General features: G+C 44.8%; 1 long non-coding RNA gene and 1 pseudogene across 1 annotated transcript; both read left to right on the top strand.

Annotated features, from left to right (window-relative positions):
• The first annotated feature begins 5,923 nt into the window (after window positions 1–5,923).
• On the top strand, window positions 5,924–6,996 carry LOC118026901 (annotated as a pseudogene).
• Window positions 6,997–17,573: 10,577 nt separating this feature from the next.
• LOC118026902 lies at window positions 17,574–18,498 on the top strand. Its single transcript, XR_004683712.1, has 2 exons — window positions 17,574–17,988; window positions 18,370–18,498. It is a non-coding gene; the product is annotated as an uncharacterized LOC118026902 (long non-coding RNA).
• Window positions 18,499–18,713: the final 215 nt, after the last annotated feature.

The raw sequence follows: 18,713 nt of genomic DNA, 5'->3' as shown, positions 1-18,713 counted from the left end.
AGGTCTTTAGTCCATTTTGAAATTATTTTTGTCTATGTGTAAGAAAGTGGTCCATGTTGCTGTCCTATTTTCCTAACACTATTTGTTGAAGAGATGACCTTTTTCCCCATTGGATATTCTTGCCTACTTTGTCAAAGATTAATTGACCATATAGTTGTGGGTTCCTTTGTGGCTTTTCTATTGTGCCCTCTTGATCTATATGTCTACTTCTGTGCCAGTACCATACAGTTTTGATCACTACAATGTTTTACTATAACTTGAAGACCAGAATTATGATGCCTCCAGCTATACTTTTCCTTTTCAATGTTGCTTTGGCTATTCAGGGTCTTTGGTGGGCCATGAAAATTTTAGGATTGTCTGTGAGAAATGCTGTTGGTATTTTGATAGGGATTGCATTAAATTTGTAGATTGCTTTGAGCAGTATAGACATTTTAACAATATTTGTTTTCCAATCCATGAGCATGGAATGTCTTTCCATTTCTTTGTGTCATCTTCAATTTCTTTCATCAGTATTTTTAGTTTTCAGAGTACAGGTCTTTGATGTCTTTGGTTACGTTTATTTGTAGGCATCTTATTATCTGGGGTATAATTGTAAATGGGATTGTTTTCTTAATTTCTCTTTCTGCTGCTTCATTATTGGTGTGTAGAAATGCAACAGATTTCTGTACATAGATTTTGTGTCCTGTGAATTTACTGAATTCGTTTATCAGTTCTAGCATTTTTTTGGTAGTCTTTCAGGATTTCTTTTTTTTTTTATTAAGTTCAATTAGCCAACATATAGTATATCATTAGTTTTTGATGTAGTGTTCAATGATTCATTAGTTGCGTATAACACCCAGTGCTCATCATATCATGTGCCCTCCTTAATGCCCATCAAGATTTCTTTTTTTTTATTAAGTTCAATTAGCCAACATATAGTACATCATTAGTTTTCGATGTGGTGTTCAATGATTCATTAGTTGCGTATAACACCCAGCGCTCATCATATCATGTGCCCTCCTTAATGCCCATCAAGATTTCTTTTTTTTTATTAAGTTCAATTAGCCAACATAGGTACATCATTAGTTTTTGATGTGGTGTTCAATGATTCATTATTTGCATACATTCTATAGAGAGTGTCGTGTCATCTTCAAAGAGTGAGTTTCATTTCTTCTTTGCTGATTTGAATGACTTTTATTTCTTTTTGTTATCTGATTGTTGTGGCTTCCAATACTATGTTAAATAACAGTGGTCAGAATGAATATCCCATTCTTGTTCCTGACTGTAGAGAAAAAGCTCTTAGATTTTCCCCAATAGACATTTTTCCAAAGAAGACATGTAGATGGCCAACAGACACATGAAAAAATGCTCAACATCACTGATCATCAGGGAAATACAAATCAAAATACAATGAGATATTACCTCACACCTATCCAAATGGCTACAATCAAGATCACAAGGAAACAATAGGTGTTGGTGAGGATGTGAAGGTAAGGGGAAGCCTCTTTTATTTTTGGTGGGAATACAAACTGATGCAGCCAGTTGTGGTTCCTCAAAAAGTTAAAAATAGAACTACCCTATGATCCAGCAATTGCACTACTAGGTATTTACCCAAAGGATACAAAAATAATGATTCAAAGGGACACGTGCACCCTGATGTTTATAGCAGCATTATCTACAATAGCCAAAATATGTAAACCCAAGTGTCCTTCACTGATGAATGGATAAAGAAGATGTGGTATGTCTATATATAAACATATTACTCAGCCATAGAAAAAGAATGAAATCTTGACAGTTGTAGTGATATGGATGGAGCTAGAGAGTATTACACTAAGTGAAATAAGTCAGAGAAAAGACAGATACCGTATGATTTCACTCATGTGGAATTTAAGAAACAAAACAAACAAGCAAAGGGAAAAAAAAAGAGAGAGGTAAACCAAGAAACAGATTCTTAACTATAGAGAACAAAGTGATGGTTACCAGAGGGGAGGTGGGTGGGTGGGGGATGGGTGAAATACATAATGAGGATTAAGGAGTGCACTTGTTGTGATGTGCACTGGGTGATGTATGGAAGTATTGAATCATTATATTGTATACCTGAAACTAATACTACACTGTATGTTAACTAACTGGAATTTAAATAAAAACTCAAAAAATAAATTGAACAACACATTTCTTTTTTTAAAGAAATTTAAAAAAATTTAAAGAGAAGAGAGAGAGCATGAGCAGGGGGAGGGGCAAAGGGAGAGGGAGAGAGAATCTTAAGCAGACTCCATGCTGAGTGTGGAGGCTGACATGGGGCTAGATCTCACTCTAGTTCTATCCACGTGGTTGCAAATGGCAAGATTTCATTCTTTTTCTATGGCCGAGTCTCACATCTTCTTTATCCATTCATCAGTTGATGGACATTTGGGCTCTTTCTATATTTTGGCTAATATGGATATTGCTGCTATAAACATGGGGGTGCATGTGACCCTTTGAATCAGTATTTTTGTATCCTTTGGGTGAATACCTAGTAGTGCAATTGCTGGATCATAGGGTAGTTCTATTTTAACTTTTTGAGGAACCTCCGTACTGTTTTCCAGAGTGGCTGCACCAGCTTGCATACGCATCAGTATGCAAGAGGGTTCCCCTTTCTCTGCATCCTCGTCAACATCTGTTGTTTCCTGAGTTGTTAATTTTAGCCATTCTGAGAGGTATAATGTGGTTATCTCATTGTGGTTTTGATTTATTTTTCCCTGATAATGAGTGAGGTTGAGCATCTTTTCATGTATCTGTTGGCCATTTGTATGTTCTTTGGAGAAATGTCTGTTCATGTCTTCTGCCCATTTTTAATTGGATTATTCATTTTTTGGGTGTTGAGTTTGATAAGTTCTTTTTTTTTTTTTTTTAAGATTTTATTTATTTATTTTGACAGAGAAAGAGGGAACACAAGCAGGGAGAGTGGGAGAGGAAGAAGCAGGCCTCCCACTGAGCAGGGAGCCTGATGCGGGGCTTGATCCCAGGACCCTGGGATCATGATCTGAGCCGAAGGCAGACATTTAACGACTGAGCTACCCAGGCGCCCCTGATAAGTTCTTTATATATTTTGGATACTAACCCTTTGTTGAATGTCATTTGCAAATATCTTATCCCATTCTGTAGGTTGCCTTTCAGTTTTGTTGATTGTTTCCTTCACTGTGCAGAAGCTTTTTATCTTGATGAAGTCCCAATAGTTCGTTTTTGCTTTTGTTTCCTTGACTCTGGAGATATGTCTAGCAAGAAGTTGCTGCAGCCTAGGTCAAAGAGGTTGCTGCCTGTGTTCTCTAGGATTTTGATGGATTCCTGTCTCACATTTAGATCTTTTATCCATTTTGAACTTATTTTTGTGTATGGTATAAGAAAGTGGTGAAATGGACCAATTACTTTAAAGACAAACTACCGAAAGTCGTTCAAGAACTAGATAACCTGAGTAGCCCTATAATCTATTTTAACAATTGAAATTATGACCTAAAACCTTGTGTATGCTTATACAATAATACTAATTATGCACAGCCTCCTCAAAAAAATGGAAGGACAGGAATACCTTCAAACTCACTTTTTTTCCATTTCATTTTATTTTACTAATTCTAGTGCATTTAATAAAGCGTAATATTAGTTTCAGGTATAAAATGTAGTGATTCAACAATTCCATACAACACCCTATGCTCATCACAACAAGTGCACTCTTTAAACCCCATCACTTATTCAACCCCTCCCCCCACCCACTTCCCCTCTGGTAATCATCAGTTTGTTCTCTATAGTTAAGAGTCTGTTTCTTGGTTTGCCTATCTCTCTTTTTCTTTCCCTTTTTGCTCATTTGTTTTGTTTCTTAAATTCCACATATGATTGAAATCATATGGTATTTGTCTTTCTCTGACTGACTTATTTCGCTTAGCATAATTCTCTCTAGCTCCATCCATGTCCTCGCAAATGGCAAGAATTTGTTCTTTTTACGGCTGAGTAATATTCCGTTATATATATATCACATCTTCTTTATGCATTCAGCAGTTGATGGACACTTGGGCTGTTTCCATAATTTGGCTATTGTAGATAATGCTATCTACAGTGGCATACAGGTTTTTACGTGAAAATAATTTTTCATTTCTCTGGGATAAATTCCCAGGAGTGCTACTGCTGAATTATGTGGTAATTGTATGTGAAGTATTTTTTGAAGAAACTGACAAACTCTTTTCCAGGAGTGACTGTAAGATTTTACATTACAACTAGATGTCTAAGAGTGGTAAGTTTGGTGTGGTCACTGGTAAAATTGTAGCTATCCCGATCGGTGGGTAGTTGTAATAATAAATCTGACTCTATTTTTTTTTTTTTTAAATGTTTGCAGTCAGTTTTCAGGCTTCCCTCCTCATTCTTCCCCCTGTGCCTCAACTCTGGGCAAAGTGATAAGAAATCCCAAGTTCTCCCTCCTTTGGCACCAGTAGGAGATTCAAAGCATGCAACCCTTGCTGACATGTATCAACCATCACCTCAGCCACACCCCTAACCATAACAATAATAAAAAAGAAATCAGGTCAATTTCCTTTACATTCATTCATTCCCTAGCCATATTTGGATCATCTCTGGAAGCTTGTCCTGATCTCTCCAGAGCCTCATTAAGTGATTAACAAGCCTTTCCTTACTTCTTGGTCTGTCTGTGGCATCTCCAGTCTTGACCCGTGACTTCAGGAAATACTCAAGTGGAGGGACAAGGGAGTCATGTGACACATAGGTAGGCAGTATATGACATATGTCAGTCCATGTAAGTGAACTGAATATAGAGTGAGGTTATGGTAATTCCAAGTTTTCCAGTTTTAGCAGGTCACTGGGTCCACTTGCTGGAGGTAAGAGATTTAGAATATGATGGAGGTAATCTATAACTTGGCTGTTGATTTTGATATTATGCATTTGACCATATATACCTTAATGTTTCTTAAATTAGTCAACCTTACAACAAACATAACAAAATATAATTAGTGTGAAATAAGTTTTGTTTAGCAGAATCTGTGTGTCATGTTTATATATGCTACAGTAATACAGTTCATAATAATACAGTAAGCTTTTGGGAAGGATATTGCACAGATGTTACTGGTATTCAATGTGCATAGAAAGACAGGAATGTTAAAATATATAGATTAAAAATTACATTTTTTGAAATAAAATTGTCTCATAATATATAAAGTCTCCAGAATTGGCCAAATAGTCTCTCATTGGCTGGGCTCATTGGCTGGGCTGTTGTTGCCTTGGCAAGAGACTGTCCTTTCTCCTGCTGGGATAGTAAAAGAGTAGCTAGAGTAGTATCAACGTGTAAGGTGCTTTTCTTCCTGTTGGGTCTGCAGCTGATGTAGAATGGTAGGGTGTTAGAGCTCCCCCCTTTGGTCCCTTCACTTCTTTTTCCTTTTTATTTATTTATTTATTTATTTATTTATTTATTTATTTATCCATTTATTTATTTATTTTCACCATTGAGAATCAATATTTTATTTTATTTTCTATATGTATATTTTTAAATTTTTTAAAATTTAATTTTATTATATTATGTTAGTCACCATACAATACATCATTAGTTTTTGATATGTATTTTTTTTATTTTTAAAAGAATCTTATTTATTCATTTGAGAGAGAGAGCACATAAGCAGGGGGATGCAGCAGAGGGAGAGGGAGAAGCAGGCTCCTGGCTGAGCAGGGATTCTGACGCGGGGCTCTATCCCAGGTCCCTGAGATCATGATCTGAGCCGAAGGCAGATGCTTAACTGACTGAGCCACCCAGGCGCCTCCCACCCCCAACTTCGTTTTAAACAAAGTTTACTTTTATTAATTTTCACAGAACACATGATATTCTCTGTCTTCATAAACATTGCATTCTGTTCCTTAACAGTTCTGTTCAGTAAGAATCTCGATGATCCCTTGGTCTGATATAGCTGTGTATTTGCTGATTCTGCAGGAAGACTTCCTGAAACTCTCTAACTTACTCTTCGCTCTCAATTATTTTCAATATTTACATTCATAATCAAATTATTTGTCTATAGGATGTACTGGACTTGGTTTAAAGATCTAAGAGAGACTGAAAGACAATGATTTCCAGTGACATAATTTTTGGAATCTTCCTTAGCTTTCTAACTTGTATTGGTTTCATGGGGAATTCTTTGTTATTTACATTATATATGTACACCTTCTTAATTCTTCCTCATAAAAAGAAGCCTGTAGATATGATTCTTGCCCACTTAAATTTGGCTAATGCCCTGACATTCATATTCAGAGGGATTCCAAATATAATGTCATCCTTTGGAATTAGGCTGGAGATGGGCAATACTGGATGTAAAATAGTGCTCTATATTCAGAGTTACCCGGAGTATTCCTCTGTGCACAACTGCCCTCCAGAGTACATTTCAGGCAGTGACTATTACTCCAAGTAATCCTAAATGAGCCTGGCTCAAATACAGAATTTCTACATTCATTCAACCCTCTTTACTTTACTTCTGGTTGATCAACATGGCCATCTATTCTGTGGTCGTTTTACAAACTGTGGCCAACAGGAATACCACTGGTGATGGACCTGGGTGTTATAGTGCTTATTGTAAAAACAAGGCATTTGATAGCCAGATAGCACCAATATTTCTAAGTATGGTATTCATTCGAGATTTTTTCTTTCTCTCCCTGATGACATGTAATAGTATCTACCTGGTGAATATCCTTTACAGACACCACAAAACAGCTCAGAATGTTCGCAATACCATCCAGTCTTTATCACACTCTCCTGAAAACAAAGCTACCCATATTATTCTCATATTGGTGAGCTGCTTTGTTTTCTTTTACTGGACCAACACCTTTCTTATTGTTTGTCTATTTTATACAAGTAAGAAAAAGCAGCAACTGGAGAAATTTAGTAACCTTTTTTCATCATGTTACCCAATCATCTGTTCTTTCCTTCTCGTTAAAAATGAAAATAGAATTTCCAGAATAAATTTCATGAAAACAAGAATCAGAATTTTCTCTTCTTAAAGAAAATTCATTGATCATAGGAACACTCCTTAGCATTCTTCTGCACCACAGGAGTCATTTGTATGAATATACATAACATGCTTATCAATGACATGAGTTGCATTTATAGTCCCCATTGAACTGAGTTAACAATCCAAAGAGCTATAATTAAGTTATTGTCAATTTATGAAACATTTTAGACATCAAATATAAGGTTTAGATTATGATGTCATGTATGTAAGTTTTTAAATTTTATAAAATAATAACATATGTAAATGTAGAATGCTTTGTAACATAGGAAACATTACTTATCATAAATTACAGAAATCAATAAACCCCCAAAAGGATAGTGGTTACTTTTTGGTGTAAGGTAACCCTAATCCTAAGCAAGGTGATGAAATATGTGTGTTTATTAAATTGTGGTGTATACTTTTATATGTCATATTTAGTTTTTTAAATAAACAGAATTATTAATATTTGCATATAAAATCAGAAATCAAATTTGCAATAATTTTTAAATTACATTTAAGATAAAGAAGGAACACTAAAAAATAAACAAGATCTCAAAACACCTAGATTATTGTCCTGAGAACTGTTGAATATAGGTGACCTGAGGTTTGAATTGAAGATAGAAAGAAGAAGGGGGCATAAAGGTCCACACCCAAGACCTAGGTATCTCCCACAGGCAGAGAAAATAAGACCGCTTGTCAGAATTACACGTTATTACAAAGGCTACATGCTCGGCTTATGGCATAGTAGAATAGTGAAGATCAGATGGTTCTGGTATGTGGTTAGGAAATAAGATGTAGGTTTGGGTTTGGGCTTAGGGTCAGGGTCTGGGGTTAGGGGTTTGGGGTCAGGGTCAGGGTTAAGTTTAAACATAACTGGCCCTCTTCCACTCCTCCATCTCCCTGGGCCTCCAGGGTAGACAGGACTTGCCCAGGGTCACACATGAGTCCAGGATTGACCTGAAGACTAGTTTTTCTACCCGTCAGCCCTGGGCTCTAACAGAAGAGTGAAATGTCTACCTGGTCACTGAGCACAGTTCCCTGACCCCAAATCCAACCCAACCCCTGTCAAGGGTTGCGGAGGGTGTCAGAGGTCATGTATTGTTCTTTCCACTTTCCCACCTGGAAAGAGTGCTGCTGGCCCCATTCTACCTGGGCAGCTCCAGGTGCCAGCACAACCCTGACCCAGGAGAGAACTCAGCAGACATGTGTGGATTTATACAGGACTGGGTGCAGGCGCCCAGCAGTCCCCATGTGCACCCTTCTTTCAGATTGGTGGGGCCTTCCTGGCACCCTTCACTTGGATGCACCGCAGTTCGCTTATGGATTCATCTATTGAAGGACACCCTGATTTCTTCAAGTTTTTAGCTATGATGAATAGAGCTACTGTGCATAATTGCATGCTAGTTTTTGTGTGGAAATAGTTTTTCAAAGCAATTGTCTAAATACTAGAAGTGTGAATGTTGGATATTCTGGTGAGATTTATTTAGCCTTGGGAAATCTGCCAAACTTTTCCAAATGGCCGTACGTGTATCCCCAGCATGAAGAAGTGTTCCTGTCATTCGTCACCCTTCAGCAACTGGTATCCTCATTTTCTGGAATTTAGCATTTCTAATAGGTGGCTACACTATCTCATTTTTTATTCAATTGGTAACTTCCTAATGATAGAGGATGTAGAGCACATTTTTGTATGCTTATTTATTATTTGTACATCTTCTTTGTCGAGGTGTCTGTTCAGATATTTACCCATTGTTAATTAGGTTATTTGTATTCTTACTGTTGAGTTCTGACAGTTTTTTTGGTATATTTTGAATATAGATCCTTTATCAGATGTGTGTTTTGCAAAAATTTTCTCCCAGTTTTTGGGTTGTCTTTCTGTTCTCTGAGCAAGGTCTTTCACAGAGTAGAAGCTTTAATTTTATAAAGTTCACATTATCAATTTTTTTCTTTTCTGGATCAATGTTTGGTGCTGTGTTTTAAAACTCATCACCAGGATGCCTGGGTGGCTCAGTCGGTTAAGCATCTGCCTTCAGCTCAGGTCATGATCCCAGGGTCCTGGGACTGAGTCCGGCATCAGGCTCCTTGCTCAGTGGGGAGCCTGCTTCTTCCTCTGCCCCTCCCCCGCTTGTTCTCGCTCTTTCTCTGACCAATAAATAAATAAATCTTAAGCAAAAAAATTCATCACCAAACCCAAGGTCATGTAGATTTTCTTTTATGTTTTCTTTTTGATATTTTGATAGTTGTGTATTTTAAATTTATGTACAATTTTGAGTGAAGTTTGGTGGAACTTGTAAAGGTTTTGTCTACATTTCATTTCATATCATATGGTTTCCAATTCGTGGTTCCTTAAGTATTTCTGGAGAAGCTGGGATGTTGTACTCCAGTTCAGGTAGAAATTTCCAAGGTTTATTAGATTCAGCGGGATCTGGGAAGGGGACAGGTGCATCCATGAAACTGAGCGCGCCACATCCGGCACGGCCTCCTGCACTGCCTGCGTCGCCCGCAGGGGGCGCCCGAGCACAGCTCCCTGACCCCGGCGGGGCTTGCGTGCTCAGCGGGCCTTGCCGGCCTGCAGGAATTGGCGCCGCCCCCAGTGTGGACACTTCTGGAGGACGTGAGGCCGCGTCCACGCTGACAGGAGCCCAGCCTCCTCAGGACCCTCTGTGGACACTTTGGGAGGACCTGGGGCCGCGTCCTTGCTGAGGATCTCGGCCTTCTCAGGACGGGCTGTGGAGGCTTCGGGAGGACGTGGGGCCGGGTCCACAAGGACAGGAACCCAGTCTGCTCAGGACCCTCTGTGGAGGCCTGGGGAGGACATGGGGCCGCGTCCACACCGACAGGATTCGCTGTGGAGGAGTGGGTCCGCGCCCACACCGATAGGAGCCTGTCCTCGTCAGGACCCTCTGTGAAGACTTGGGGAGGACGTGGGGCTGTGTCCACGCTGACAGGGACCGGCCTCCTCAGGACCCTCTGTGGAGGCCTGGAGAGGACATAGGGCCGCGTCCACACCGACAGGACTCGCTGTGGAGGATGTGGGGCCGCGTCCACACCGACAGGAGCCCCGGCCTCCTTGGGATCCGCCGCGCGAGAAGGCGAGGAGACGGTGAGCGGGGACAGCTGAGGGGGTCCGTGCTCACCGGACCCCGCGGAGGAAGGGCGCGCTGTGTAGACGCCGCGGTGACTTGGGGTCCGGCGCGGTGCTGTGCGCGGGGCTGTCGGGTCTCGCGGGTCTCGCGTTTCTGGGCTCGGATTCGCTCCGCGGTCCGCGCGTCTGTGTTTACTCCCGCGGCTCCCTGTTCTGTTTCCTGTCACCTCGTTATGTCGGGGAGTCAGGGAGCGGGCAGTGGGCAGTGGGTTGCTTGCCCCTTTTGGCTATTGCGAAAAATGCTATGAACATTTGTGTACGTGTTGTCGGTTTTCTTTGAACAACTGTTGTCAGTTATTTCAGGCGTATATCTCGGAGTAGAATGGTTGAACGGTATGGCAATTCTATTTTTATCTTTTTGAGGCAATGCGAAGTCTTTTTCACACAGGCTGCAGAGCCACTTTGCATTTCCACAAGTAAGGTTAAATGTTCCAGTTTCTTGACATCCTTGCCAAGATTTGTTATTCTCAGTTTTCTTGGTTATAGTGATTCTTGTGTAAAAGGATGTCACTGCACTTTAAATCTGTGTTTCATAATGACTAATCCCATTTAACATGTTTTCATGTGTTACTGATCATTTTTATGTCTTCTCTGGAGAAAGGTCTATCCAAATCCTTCGCTCATTTTTTAACTTGGGTTGTCCTTTATTGATGAGTTGTAAAAGCTCTTTATATTATATATTCCGGATAACAGACTTTTATCAGACAAACAATGTGCAAATATTTTCTTCTATTTTGGGGACTGGCTTTTCACTTTCAGGACAGCATCTTTTGATGCACAAAGGTTTCTAATTTTAAGGAAATTCAATTTCTCTGTTTTCTTTCTTTGCTGGGTTTTGGTGTCAAATCTAAGAGCACTGCTAAATCCAAAGTCATGAATATTTATCCCCATTTATTTCTTTTAGAGTTTATAATTTTACTTCTTACCCTTAAGCCTTTAATTCATTTTGAGTTAATGTTTTATGTGGTGTGTGGTAAGGGTCCAATTCTCTTCCTCTGCATGTGGATAGCCAGTTGTCTAGTACCATTTGTGGAAAAGACCATTCTTTCCCCAATGTAATGTTGTCCACCCTGTCCACTGACAGAATTCAGTGGACCATAGATGAAGGGGTTTATTTCTGGGCTCTCAAATAAATCACACTGATCTTTGTGTATATCTGTGAGAGTACCACAATGTTTTATTTTTAAAGATTTTATTTATTTATTTGAGAGAGAGAGACTGAGAGAGAGAGAGCACATGAGAGGGGGGAGGGTCAGAGGGAGAAGCAGACTCCCTGCCGAGCAGGGAGCCCGATGCGGGACTCGATCCCGGGACTCGGGGATCATGACCTGAGCCGAAGGCAGTCGCTTAACCAACTGAGCCACCCAGGTGCCCCACAATGTTTTATTAAATGATGCTTTGTGTTAAGATTTGAAATTGGGAAGTATGAGCTTTCACCTTTGATTTTCTTTTTCAAGATTGTTTTGGCTATTTTGTGATTCCCTTGATTTTCCATATAGCGGTTAGGATTAGCTCATGTGTTTCTTCTAAGACGCCTCTGTATTTTCCTAGGAAGCACACTGAAATTGCACATTGCATTATATACTATTGCTATCTTATGACTGTACATCTTTCATCACCATGGGTTGTCTTCACATTTTTGAGGGGTTCCTTTAATGTCTTTCAGAAATGTTTTACAATATTCAGTGTACATGTTTTACACCTTGATTACATCTATTCCTAACTATTTTATTAATGTTGATGTTACCTAAAAAGGAATTATTTTCCTAAATTTCTTTTTGGATAATTCATTGCTAGGGTATACAAGTAAGAGGGATTTTTGTGTATTTTGTGATTTTTTTCTCCTGTAACATTGGTGAATTTGGTAACTAGCTCCAATCTTTTTTTTTTTTTTTTTTGGTCCTTAAGAAGCTCCAAGGGTAGAAGTTAGGGCTAGGGGTGGGGTTAGGGATTAGGGATTAGGGGTTAAGTTTAGGGGTTAGTGTTAGGGTTAGGGGTAGGGTTAAGGGTTAGGGGTAGGGTTAGCATTGGGGTTAGAGGTAGGGTTAGGGGTTAAGTTTTAGAGGTTAGGGTTATGGTTGGGTTAGTGTTTGGTTAGAGTCAGGGTTAGGGTTTCCCTATCCTGTATTCTTGAAAGCCCATTCTCCTCTGATAACCAGAGTGATATTTTCGGAACATAACCTCTGCCCTCTGTGGTCTGCTCCCCAACTTCCCAGCCTCTGCTCTCTCTCTTGCCCCCCTCCACTTCTGGACCATCAAAGAGTGTGTTGTGCCCTCTGCCCAGTGCACTCTTTTCTCCCCCTGCTTTATATCTGGCTTGTTCTCCCATTGGCTGGGCTTGGACTTCTCCCCTGGTGACCTGAATCCTGTCAGCTGGGTATGTTTGCTTGTCCTCTATTAAGTGTATGTCCTCCTACTCCGTGTGAGCTACTTACTAACCTGACAGTTATGAGGTAGGAACAGGGAAGTAGTGTGCAAAGTAATCACTGTCAGAGAGGCTCATCACACCTACCTGACAATAGCCGAGCTACTGTCCCCGCAGTGGGGAGCAGGTAGCCCCCTCAAAAGGGGACCAGCCATATGAGGCAGTTGGACAAGACTTCCAACATCTTGGGTCTGGGGAGATGTAGACTTGGACCCAGAAGCTTATACTCTTGGATTCAAGGCAAGCGCCCTCTTCTTCCAGAGATCTTCTGTCCCCTTCCATGCCCACATAATGGACCTGATTCCTGATCTGGGGCAGTTCAAGGGTGACCCCTCCTAGGAATACCAGTGGTTTACTGAGGAGCTTGTCAGCAAGATGCCGAGTAGCCTTCAACGGAGGACCCTACAGGGGGTGGAGACAGCTCTGTGGGGGCCAGCAACAGCCCACTCAAAGCAAAGTGGGGCAGGTGGACAGCCCTGTTTGTTCTACCCAGTCTGTAGGGCATAGAAAGAAGGGCTGTACCCAAAAGTGCTTAACTCCTGGTAGGTGGGGACAGGACCTGCAGAGGGTCGGCCAGGGGAGGGCACCTGTATGGTTTGCCCGGGAGCTCAGCACAGGAAGAGTGTTCCTGGCTCCAGCATGCTGACTGTGGGGGAAGTTTCCAGCCTCTGAAGACTCAGGCTCCTCTTTTTATGATGGGGTGCTGATGGCTCCCATCTCTAGGAGCAGAAGTTAGGGAGACCCTGCCAGCAGACTCACTTAGGACAGACGAGGAGAGTGGCAGTTGCTTAAAGCAGCCCAGGGCCTGCCCCCTTGAAGAAGGTGCACATGTACACAGCCCAAATTTTGGGGTCCTGCTACCAGCCTCTGACAGTGACCCTCTTTCAGAGAGCAGGGAAGCTCTGAGCTTCTTCTACACACCTTGCCTTGCTCATCGCTTCCAGCTGCCTGGCCCTGAGTTCTGTCCTTTTAATGAACTGGTCATCTAGTAAGTAACATGTTTCTCTGAGTTCCATGAGCCACTGGAGCAGATTATTCAAACCTGAAGAGGAGGTTGTGGGGACTTCCAGTCTGTGGCCCATAGCTCGGAAACAGGGGTGACCTCTCTGCCCAGCCACTGGCTGACCACTAAGGTAACAGCACAGGGATTCAGTAGCCACACACAGCAAAGAATACAGACTTGACAAAGTGAGTTCAGAAAAGTCACTAAGCCAACAGTAGCAACTACAACGAGCAGCAGTCATGAAGCCTGGAGTGGGGAAGGTCTGATGTTGAGGATGCTTCCATTATAATATTCATAATCACACCCTGGGCTTGTCACTGGGGCCAAGTCCCCCGGCTGGGGGTCCGGTAGCTCCTACATGTTCCACGTGCCTCTCTCTGGCTCCCCCAGCCGTTTACAGTCCTGTGCTGCTTCCCAGCAGAGGTCGGTTTTAACCAAAGCCAGGAAGATGGGATGGGTTTTCCTGACGCCCCACCCCCTGCCCCACAGAGCTGCAAGAGAGGAAAAAGTTGTCCTCAACCCTGTTAAGGTCCCCGGCTGAGTCTGGAAATTGACAAAGACAGATGAACAGGAGAAAAGCAAGCAAAATGTATTGATTGTTTTGGTGGGAGCCTCACAAGACCATGAAGACCAGCAGAGGTGACTGGAGCAGACAGCTCTTCTACCTTTTAGACAAAGAAGCAGTAAGTATGTGAAGAATTGACAGACGCAGGGGTTTGGACTAGGGCTCGTAAATGGTAAAGAAGTAATTAGGAAGATAAGGGTTAGTTTAACCAGGTGTGTTTGTATAGACCCCGTGGTCCTAAATTCCTTGACTCTGGTGATAAGCACATCATCCCTATGGTCCGGGGAGAGAAAGTTCCACATGGGAGTCTTCTGACCTGCTTAAGGGAAAAAGGGCTGATGGCTGGGGGTCAGAGAGACCTTCTTGCTTTGCTCTATGCAAAAGTTCTTTTAGCTTCTATATTTATTTTGCCAAGGTGCCATATTTGGGGTGGTGTGTCCTGACCCTCACTGGCCTGGTGCTGTACTCTGTCTCCTAGTATCCAGGACATTGGATGTGCTGCTGTGGAGACCTTCCAGCCCTGGGGTAGCCCCTTGTCCAGGGAGGCACCTGCCTCAAGGGGAGGGTTGCTAAGGGTGGCCGCCCCTCCTCAGGGAGATTGGGTGGGAGAATGCAGATCTTACTTCGAGAAACTGACTTTATTTCCTGAAAAGGTCTACCTGATAGTGGGATCATACGGGAGTTCTATTTTTAGTATTTTGGGGAAGCTTCATCCTTTTCCCAGCATGGGTGTGCCAACCAAAGTCAATTCCAGATGATTTTTACCTATAAACCAGAGATTTTGCAAGAACCTCTCCAGCAGAGAACATGAGGAGAACAGTTTCAAGACCTTAGACAGGCAGAGATTTCCCAGGATGCAAAGTATACTAACCATAGGAACAAACCGGTGACTTAGAAACTATGAAATGAAGAACTGGTTCTCCTTCTTCCATTTCTGGCTAGTGTGCTGGTCTGTGGCTCGATCTCACCTCAGGCAGCTGAAAGGTTGACCTCCCAGGTCAGCTACCACTGAGATGGCTACTGTTTCTAGAAATTCTTCAGGGTGTGGCCGGTTTTCCCCACCTGTGCACTGATCAAGTCGGCGACCTCGGACAGTGGAGCCACGGGTCCTCCAGGCATGGTTCCCCCCCAATGCCCCAGTAAAGCCATTCCACTGAGGGTTTAGGGGGACCGGAGCTGCCCCTAGGCAAAAACACCAGAGATTCTCACTGTCCCTACCTGGCCTTCAGATGCTCCTCAGTTACTCCTGTGCCTCTGGTGTCTTCCTGGAACCCTGACCTGGCTGTTTTTGGACAGTTTGTCCAGTGGTACCCTCACTTTCTGGGAGGGGGATTTGCTGGAATCCGCAGTGTGTCCTGCAGCCCCACCGGGATCACTTTTTGAAGGCACATTGCCTGGGCCATCTGAGGACTCAAGACTGTGGGTCTGTGGCCTGGAGGGATTCTGAGCAGAGCTGGTGGGATGGGAGGGCTGCAAGGCCCAGAGGCAGGTTTCCAGAAAGCTGTCTGGGGTCCCCGGCATCCTACTGTTTTTGAATCAAAGCCCTGAGATCTTTAAAATGCCAGCAAAGTTACAGCATGGGCCAGAAAAACAAATGTTCCTGTGCACCCAGCACCACCTAAACTATTGGCCATTTCTTGTCACTTGAGCTGAGTAGAAAGGATTGGGAGTCAGGGCTTGAGGGGGGTCCTGGGTCAGACTTTGTGTTTGGGGGACAAAGGTCATCCAGACAAGCTTGTGCTGAGGCTGAGGAGGGGGTCTGTGTGGAGACCTCAGCTGCAGGCACTGCTGTCCACTGATGCCCCCTCAGCCTGCCCAGGTGCACCTGCTGCTGGGGCAGAGCCTGCCCTCTCTTCTCTGCCTGAGGACTCTGTCCTGCACCAGGTGCGCCTCCTCTCCTGCCAGCCACTGCCAGCCTGCATTCTGGGAGGGTGGCTACCCTAAGTTCCTCCAGCTGCTGGGGGAGAGCCTGCCCCCTCCTCTCTGCCTGAGGGCTCTCTCCTGCACGAGGTGTGCCTCCTCCCCTGCCAGTCACTGCCAGCCTGCAGCCTGGGAGGGTGGGAGGGTGGCTACCCCGAGTTCCTGCAGCTGCTGGGGGAGCGCCTGCCCCCTCCTCTCTGCCTGAGGGCTGTCTCCTGCACCAGGTGCCTCCTCCCCTGCCAGTCACTGCCAGCCTGCAGCATGGGAGGGTGGATACCCTGAAAACCTCCAGCCCTGTGGACAGAGTCAGTGCGATGTGGTCTCCCAGCAGGTCTGAGCACCAGGCCCCCACATTGCTCACTCTCGTCCTATGGGCTCAATGTGCCACATCCTCCCTCAGGCTCCCTGGGTCCGAGTCCTCCTCTGCTTGTGGACCATCCTTGGCCCAGGCTCCATACGCTGGGACTGGGAGCAGGTCGTCTGGACGTTCTGGACTCTTGCTTCTGTTCCCGTGACACGGGCACAGGCCGGCCTCACAGACTGCTCAGAGGAGACTCAGCACAGGACGATGCAGGTCGCTGTAAGGGGAGATGCCAAGTGACCCCAGAGGGAGCGCGCAGGCCTTGCAGAAGGTGCTGGGCTCATGGGGTCAGTGTGGGATGCGGGCGCCCAGCCAAGGGGCATGGGGAATCCTGGTGAGGGCGGCCCTGGCAAGTGGGGGAGGGGGAAGCCACGGAAGGGTCTCAGAAGAGGCAGGAGACAAGGAAGAGGACAGGACAGAGCTTCCCAAGGAGGTCGATGGAAGGATCAAAGGATCACAGAGACCCTCGGGAAAACTTGGAGGCCCTGGAGATGTTGGCTGAAATGCTGTCATTTGGTCAGAAAAGTTGTGTCACAACTCCCCAGTTGACACTGGATGATTTACTCTTTGTTGGTTCTAGGAATCAGTGCGTACCTGCCATTAGAACTCACATGGCATGAAGTCTAGGACATACTTACTTTTCATCACTTTTCAGGACGAGATTTTTCTAGAGGAGGTGCTAAACATGGATCTTTCCATTCTTTGTGCGACTGGCCTGTTTCCAGGAGCAGATTCCTAGTGCTCATCGCCAGAGCTAGCCGTGAGGACTGCTCCCCATCACCTCCCACAGTGGACGTGACCATGTGGGTTGGGGGGTGCTCACTAATGAAGCCCCAGTGCTCAGTACCCAGCAGGGACCCCAGATCCTGTGCTGAATGAGGGAGGATGGGAGTGAGGGAAAGAGAGGGAGGGACGATGGGAGAGAAGGAGGGGAGAGAGGGAGAAAGGAAGGGAGGATGGGAGGGAGGCAGGATGGGGAGAGGGAGGGGAGAGAGGCAGGAGGAAAGGGAGGATGGGAGGGGTAGAGGGGAGGGAGGGAGGCAGGGAGGGTGGGAGGGAGGCAGAGAGGCAGGGAGGGAGGGAGTGGGGGAGGGAAGGGAGGAGTGGAGGGGAAGGAGAGAGAGGGGGGAATGAATGAGTGAATAAATGACATAGGGAGGGAGGGAGTGAAACCACAGAAGCTGGATCTGTACCTCAGGAGCCATTATTTGGGGTGAGGTCCGAGGGCACCACAGCCTGGGTCCTGGATGGTGGCTCAGGGCACGTCCATCTATCCTCCCAGTGCTGACCTTCCTTCTCCTTGGCCCTCTGTCATCCTGGATCCTCTCCACCTCCTCCTCAAACAATTCTCAATGTTCCCAGGAACAGGGTGACAGGAGGGGGTCTCAGGAGGGGCTTCCCGGATCCTGTGCCCCGAATGACAATGTGACAGTGGCTACAGGACATTCTATCATGAGGACTGGGACCATGGAGCCCATCCATCTCCTTGGGCATTAGCGTTGTTCCATTCCCTGCTCTCTCCACCACCGCTGTGATGAACACTCCTGAAAGCAGATCTGTGAAAAACCGAGCCAGAGTTTCCGGGGGTGAGTCCGAGGCCCAGCATGCCAGGTGATGGGTGCGCCTGCAGCCTGGGATGGGTGATGCTCAGTGTTCTCCCAGACAAGGGTGCCCATCACCCTTTCCTCCAGGGGACCTGCATTGGACCTCCAATTCCTCACGTTCTCCCCAGACCAGACACCTGCCAGTCTGAGCGTGATGAGCGCTGCCTCCATAGGGTTTCCTTTGCCGGAATCCTTCCCCGGGAGCTCCACATCTCTGACACATATTCCCTGCGTGCCTATCCTCCCCCTTGGACTGGCATGTGTTTGGTCTCCATCCCTGTGGAACCCAGTGACTTGGAGCGTGGTTTGGATCAGAGTCAGGTGAAACCTTTCTCTGGCCTTGCTTTGTGGTGTGTCTTCCAGCTTTCTGCGTTTCCCTGGTTTCTGTGTGGGCCACAGGAGTAACCAGCCGTTTCCTGTCTGGGGTCAGGCTGCGGTGTCCCAGCAGGTACAGGGGTCTCCGCCTCGAGATTGTGCCCATAATTCCTTTTTTTTTTTTTTTAAAGATTTTATTTATTTATTTGACAGAGAGAGACACAGCGAGAGAGGGAACACAGCAGGGGGAGTGGGAGAGGGAGAAGCAGGCTTCCCACGGAGCAGAGAGCCTGATGCGGGGCTCGATCCCAGGACCCTGAGATCATTGCCTGAGCCGAAGGCAGACGCTTAGTGACTGAGCCACCCAGGCGCCCCTGTGCCCATAATTCCTA

The sequence above is a fragment of the Mirounga leonina genome, unplaced genomic scaffold (genome assembly GCF_011800145.1).
Source record: "Mirounga leonina isolate KUSES-001 unplaced genomic scaffold, KU_Mleo_1.0 Mir_353, whole genome shotgun sequence".
In the NCBI taxonomy this organism is placed as follows: domain Eukaryota; kingdom Metazoa; phylum Chordata; class Mammalia; order Carnivora; family Phocidae; genus Mirounga; species Mirounga leonina.
Note: the sequence above shows the minus strand (reverse complement) of the source record. Positions and strands in the feature narration are given on the sequence as shown.